Below are 6,684 nucleotides of genomic sequence, written 5' to 3'. Positions count from 1 at the left end.
TGACGCAAGCACGCATCCCCGCCCCTCTGAGCCCAGCCCCGCCCGGATCCCCGCGCGTGCGCTGTGGGCGGGGACTCCTTCCAGCCTTCCCATCGCCGTTTCGAGTGCCCCAGTAACGGGGATCGTCCCCCGGCCTTCGCACGGGCCGTGCCCTCTGCCCCTCTTCTCTATTCCTCGTTAACTCTAAGGTCCCCTCTACACCCAAAAGCCTTCCCTGATCCATTTACACCCCCCAAGAAGAGGGACCGACCGACTCTGGCCTCCATTCATACATTCGAAAAGCATTTATTGTGCGCCTTGTATGTAGCAGGCACTGTGCTAGGCGCTGGGAATGCAGCAGTGAACAAGACATAAAAGTCCGCACTCTTCTGAACTCATCTTTTAATGGGGGAAACAGATACCAAACAAGCTGTTAGAAGGCAATAACTGCTTTGGAAAAAATAACAGGGAAGGGAGATAGGGACCATTGCGTGTGTGTGGGCGGGTGGCATTTCTCATTGGGTGGTCAAGGAATGCATCAAGTGACTCTTGAGCAAAGAGCTAAAGGAGGCAAGGAGTGAGCAGATTCTGCGTAAGTACTGAGAATTTTGTGCTTTGTAATTTTATAAATTAATATTCATCCCTGTGTTCATTCCATAAACAAAACAAGTGCTACTATGAGAAATTACTAAAAACCTCCAGGAGAATCCACTGGTCTGTTCCATGCATTGCAGTATCACTCAGTACCTAGCACAGAGTAGGTGCTCTGTAAAGGTTTGTTGAATGAATGAATGAGCCCATGCTGTTTTGTATTCTCTCTGCAGGATATTCCTGCCGCACAGAAACATTCCCGAAAATTTGTTGAAATGTCAAGATGGGAAATCCGCTGAGTCTGTTCTGGATTTCCAGGAGTTGCGTAACACTTCAAATGGCTCTGATTCAGGATAATGTTACCTACTTCTTACGGATTTTTCTGTTTGCCTTCCAATTAAACATTTTTTTTTTTCTAAAGGACAACAACAGAGTACACGGCAGATTTAGGGTTGCCAGTCCTATTTTCTGGAATCCTGGCACCATCTCCTGGCTCTGAGGTTTTTCACCTGGCAACTTGCTCTGCAGACCTGAAATTGGCCCTACCAGTGAGCAGTTAGTGGGTGCTGGCTGGTCTTGTGCTGGGGACACGGTGGTGACTGAAGGAGTCCCAGGCGCTGTCCCCCTGAGCTGCAAGTCCAGTGGGGGGAGACAGACCAACCTCAGATACTGCCAACCCAGGGTGGTGAGGGCCAGAATGGGGGAGGTACTGGCAGAATGGTCAGGGCTGGGAGCAGGAGCCACTGAGGTCTTTTCCTGATACCCCCCATATCCTCAGCTCCTTCTGAACCTTCCTGCTCTAACCACAACCTACCTCTCCTGGAAGACATGCCTTTCCGTGCAGCCCTTCCAAGAAGGGGCTGTTTTCTCCTCCTTAGCCTTCAGGCCTGCTCAGCCTGTAGATGGGAGAAGATCCTCCTTGCTCCTCATTGCCACTTCCAAACCTTTCTCTCTGCCTCCTCCCTACGCCCCTAACTTTGAAGCTTACACTACAGCACCTGCTCCTGTTCTCGTTGCCAGCTCTGTCAACTCCCACGTCACTGCAGCTCCCTTGGTTATTTTGGCTCCAGGCTCACCGCCACTCAAGCTGCCCGGATCATAATTCTTGGTGACTTCCAAATTCAGGTAGATGATCCTGGGACCATTTTGGCCTCTCGATGCCTTGACTTTCTCTCTCTAGTAATCTTGTCCTCCACCCAACTCTTCCTTCCCACGGTCACACCTAGACTTTGTACTGAGGACACACTGGTGATTGTTCCAGCCTGGTGGGGGAGAAAGACTCATCCCCAGACGGTGACAGCCCCCAAACTGCAGCCCCTTGTGGAAATTAATAAAGGAAACCTCAACGAAACTGGAGTCGGGAAGGCCTTTAAGGGAGCACTCTCCTGCCCTGTCGTACATCCTCAATTACTCCAAACAGGAAAAGACTCAGCTTGCACCTCCCGCAGGAAGTGCAACTGCTTTACCACGGAGTGAAGATTTCTCTCCCTGCCTGGCAACAGTCCAGCCAATGGGAAGCCCCGTAGCTCAGCCAATGAGAAGCCACTGCCGCCCTGAACTGTTACTTTCCCCCAATGGACTTTCATTTAGAACAGCCCCTCCCTACTACCCCTTTTTCTCTATAAAAGCAAGTTTCCCTGCTTTGTTTTCCCAGTTTGCCCGTGATTCCCCATAGCCTGCAGGTACTAAGTTGCAATTCTTTTGGCTATTCCTGAATAAACTCATTTTGAGGGTAAGATAATAGGCAAATTGGCTTTTTAAGCTGACACCCTGCAGAATCTCAGGTCTATGCGTCTCGCTGTCTGCCCATCACCTCCTGTCTCTCTAGCTCACCCCCTCTAAAGCTATTGTTCCAATGATCTTTCAGCTCCAACAAGTCGTTTAGCTGACCACCTTTTCCCTGCCCCTCACCCCCTCGTGACCACGTCACTCCCACCGCCCAGCCTGAGTCCCCAGCCAGCATGATCACCACTCCCTTGCTCACACCCTCACACTATGTGCTCTTTTCTAATTGCCTTTTTCACCCAACTGAGTCCACTGTCCAGCTCCTCTGCCCCTGCATCCTGGCAGCTGAATGTGGATGGAGAAAAACACACACCCACTCTCGCTGGTCTCACTTTGGATTCACAACTGCAAACCCAGTGGCCCCCCAGTGCTGCCCAGCCATCCTATCACTTGTCCGGAATCCATTCATTCTCCCATTTTATTTTTTTTCCCTATTAGTAGTATTAGTAATGCGTTAATTTTTAAATGCTTTGTTAAGGCATAATTTACATACCATAAAATCCACCTATTTTAAGTGTGCAGTTCAATGAATTCTAGTAAATTGATACAGTTGTGCAACCATCATCACAATCTAGTTTCAGAACACTTCCATCATCTCATTTCACACAAACGGAATCATACAATGTGTAGTCTTCTGAGTCTGGCTTTTGTCACTTAGCATCATGTTCTGTGTTGTCGCATGTATCAGTCATTCATTCCTTTATAAAAATTTAAAAAAAATTTTTTTGCAGGGGAAGATGCACCCTAAGCTAACATCTGTTGCCAATCTTCCTCCTTTTTCCCCTTCAAAGCCCCAGTACATAGTTGTGTACAGTTGTAAATTCTTTTAGTTCTTCTGTGTGAGCCTGCAGCATAGCATGGCTACTGACAGACAAGAGATGTGGTTCCACACTTGGGAACCAAACCTGGGCTGCTGAAGTGGAACACGCTGAAATTTAACCATGAGGCCATCAGGGCTGGCTCCATTCATTCCTTTCTATTGCTGAGGATTCCATTGTATGGCTATACCACATTTCATTTATCCATTCATCTATTGATGGACATTCGATTTGTTTCTAGTTTTTGTTTATTGTGAATAATGCTGCTATGAACACTCATGTACAAATATTTGTGTGGACACGTGCTTTCATTTTTCTTGAGAAGAGTCCTAGGAGTCAAATGACTGAGTCATATGGTAAGAGTATGCTCATCATCTTAAGAAACTGACACACTATTTTCTAAAGTGGCTGGACTTGTTTTCCTGGAGGGTTATTTTACACTTACCCCTCTCTCATAAAACCTCAGAACCTTCTCCTCCTTTCTCACTCCTAGCTAATGACCTTGCTTCCCACTTGAATGAAAAGATAGAAACAATCACAAGAAATTAACTGCTGCCTGCCACCTCACATGCTGTAAAGGAAAATTGTCTCTGTACTCACACCCTGCACTTTTGATACCAAATGGATGAGTTTTCCACACCAAGCAATTCTCCAGTTCTCTGCGGGCTCCAACTGGTGTCCTACAATTTAACTCAATTTGGACACTACCCAGAGTTAGCGCAGACCCCCCAGGTTAAGGGCTCAGTCCCACAAGACTGCCCCCACTTCAGATGCCAGTGGCAAGTCCAGGCCACCCACACTTCTGACCGACTGGCTGTAAATCAGGAGAGCCTACGCCCCTCTCCTCTGGTCAATAATTTTCTAGAACATCTCACAAGACTCAGGAAAAAGGATACAACTCAGGAACAGCCAAATGGAGGAGACGCATAGGGCAAGGTATGGAGAAAGCGGTATGGAGCTTCCATGCCTTCTCCGGGCCTGCCACCTTCTGAGCACCTCGATGTGTTCACCAACCCAGCTCTCCCAACCCAGTTGTTTAGGATTTTTATGGAGGTTTCATCACACAGGTATGATTGATTAAATGATTGACCAATTGATGATTAACTCCATTGCCAGTCCACCTCCGCTTCCCAGAGGTGTGGGGAGGTGGTGCTGAAAGTTCCAACCCTCTAATCATGTGATTGGTCTTTCTGGAGCAATTTTCAGCTTAACACAAGATATCTCAAATTTAACATGTAGTCGGTGCTCAAAGCCGTTTGTGGAATGAATGAAGGAATGTCCACAGCGGAGTCATGAGGGCCAGTGTTACATACACCCGTCAGTGAAAACCCAAATTAGGACCAAGTGTGCTGAACTCTTCGGAGGCTGTTATGACTGAGACCTTCACGACTCAATTAATCAAAAAAAAAAAAAAAATTGAGGGGCCTGCCTGGTGGCACAGCGGGTAAGTGCGCACGTTCTGCTTCTTGGTGGCCCAGGGTTCGCTGGTTCGGATCCCGGGTGCGGACATGGCACCGCTTGTCAAGCCATGCTGTGGCAGGCATCCCACATATAAAGTAGAGGAAGGTGGGCACGACATTAGCTCAGGGCCAGTCTTCCTCAGCAAAAAGAGGAGGATTGGCAGCAGTTAGCTCAGGGCTAATCTTCCTCAAAAAAGAAAAAATTTGATAACAAAATTTTAAATCCTACACAAAAGTGGAGAATACGAGAATTTCCCATTTACTCATCACCCAGCTTCAACAACTATCAACACTTTGTCAGCCTTGTATATTACCCCACCTTTTTTTTCTGCTAATTTTAAAGCAAATCTCAATATTATGCCATTTCATCTTCATATACTTAAGTATGCATCTCTTAAGAAAGAGAAGACAGGGGCTGGCTCTGTGGCCGAGTGGTTAAGTTCGTGCGCTCTGCTGTGGCGGCCCAGGGTTCGGATCCTGGGCACGGACATGGCACTGCTCATCGGGCCATGCTGAGGCGGCGTCCCGCATCCCGCAACTAGAATGACCTGCAACTAAGATATACAACTATGTACAGGGGGGGTTTGGGGAGATAAAGCAGAAAAAAAAAGAGAAAAGATTGGCAACAGTTGTTAGCCCAGATGCCAATCCTTAAAAAAAAAAAATGCACAAAAGTGTGCCACTTTAGGAGTTATTCTCAAAGGGAACAACCCACATAACCACCACCCAGGTCAACAAACAGACCAAAGCCCCCTTGTGCCTCTTCTGCTAGGTCTCTTTTATTATGTACGTGGTTCTAACCTTCCTTTCTTTGCTTCATAACACGTCCTGGAGATCACTCCAGAACAGAGTAGAACACTTCAGTATTTTTCATTCACCTGCAGAGTTGTCCATCACTAGATGAACCATCGTTTACTCAACCAGTCCCCTACTGACCGACAGCTGAGTTATTCCGGTCTTGTCCATCCTGCAGAACGCTGTGAGGAACAGCCTTGGGCTTACATCCTGCCATTGTATCTTTGGGTTGGATTCCTAGTAGCGAGTTGCTAGGTCAAGAGAAAAATGCATCTGTAATTTTGCAAGATACTGCCAAATTTCCCTGAATTGGACTTACACATTTTTGCATTCCCCCTGGGAACACGTGAAAGTATTCTTGTCCTCAGAGTCTTGTTAATAAATTAGATTGTCGAGTTTTTGTGTTTTTGGCTATCTGATAAGTGAGGAGTGGTGTCTTGAGGTAATCTAATTTGCATTTCTCTTAATATGGGCAAGACTAAGAATTTCTTATCTTTAAGTGCCATTTGTATTTCTTTTTTCTAAGAACTATTCAGATCTCTTGCCTATTTCTATTGGATTATTCGTTTTTCTTCTTTATTTTTAGGATCTCTCGATTCTTTTTCTTGGAAGGAAATTGAGCCTGGGTGAGACTCAACAGCAAGATTCAGAGGGAAGGACTGGCTTTAGTGACAGACATAGCTGGACTCAAATCTAGGTCCCATCACTACAAGCTGTTTGCCCTTGGGCAAGTTATTTAACCCCACTAAGCCCATTTCTTTATATCTATACTCTTTTGCAGGGTTGTTGTGAAGCTCAGAAATACTTTTCATGAATAACCTGACATACTGATTGCATTCATCATATTTAGATTTCTTTTTCTGTCAATTGTCTGTTTATATCCTCAACCCATTTTTTTCTAATTGGGCTGTTGTCTTTTTCTTATTGATTTGAAGGAGCTCTTTGCATATTGTGGATATTAATCCTTTCTTAGGTATGTCACAAATCTTTCCTCTACATTTTTGGTTGGTCATTTATTCATTCAACAAATATGTACTGGGCACCAACTATGTGCTAGGTTCTGGGAATAAAGTGGTGAATGAAGCAAACACAGTATCTGCCCTTGAGTTATTTCTAACTGGGCAGAAAGTCAAGCAAAAGTAATTTTAAAGTGTAATAAATGCTAGGGAGGAAGGAGGGAAGCAAGTGTCTGGGACAGAGGGAACCTATTTTAAGTGAGGTGGTCACGGAAGGCCTCTCTAAGGTAGTAACATGTA

This window comes from Equus quagga, chromosome 13 (genome assembly GCF_021613505.1).
Source record: "Equus quagga isolate Etosha38 chromosome 13, UCLA_HA_Equagga_1.0, whole genome shotgun sequence".
NCBI lineage: Eukaryota > Metazoa > Chordata > Mammalia > Perissodactyla > Equidae > Equus > Equus quagga.
The sequence above is the reverse complement of the archived record's forward strand: the minus strand, read 5'-3'. Positions refer to the sequence as shown.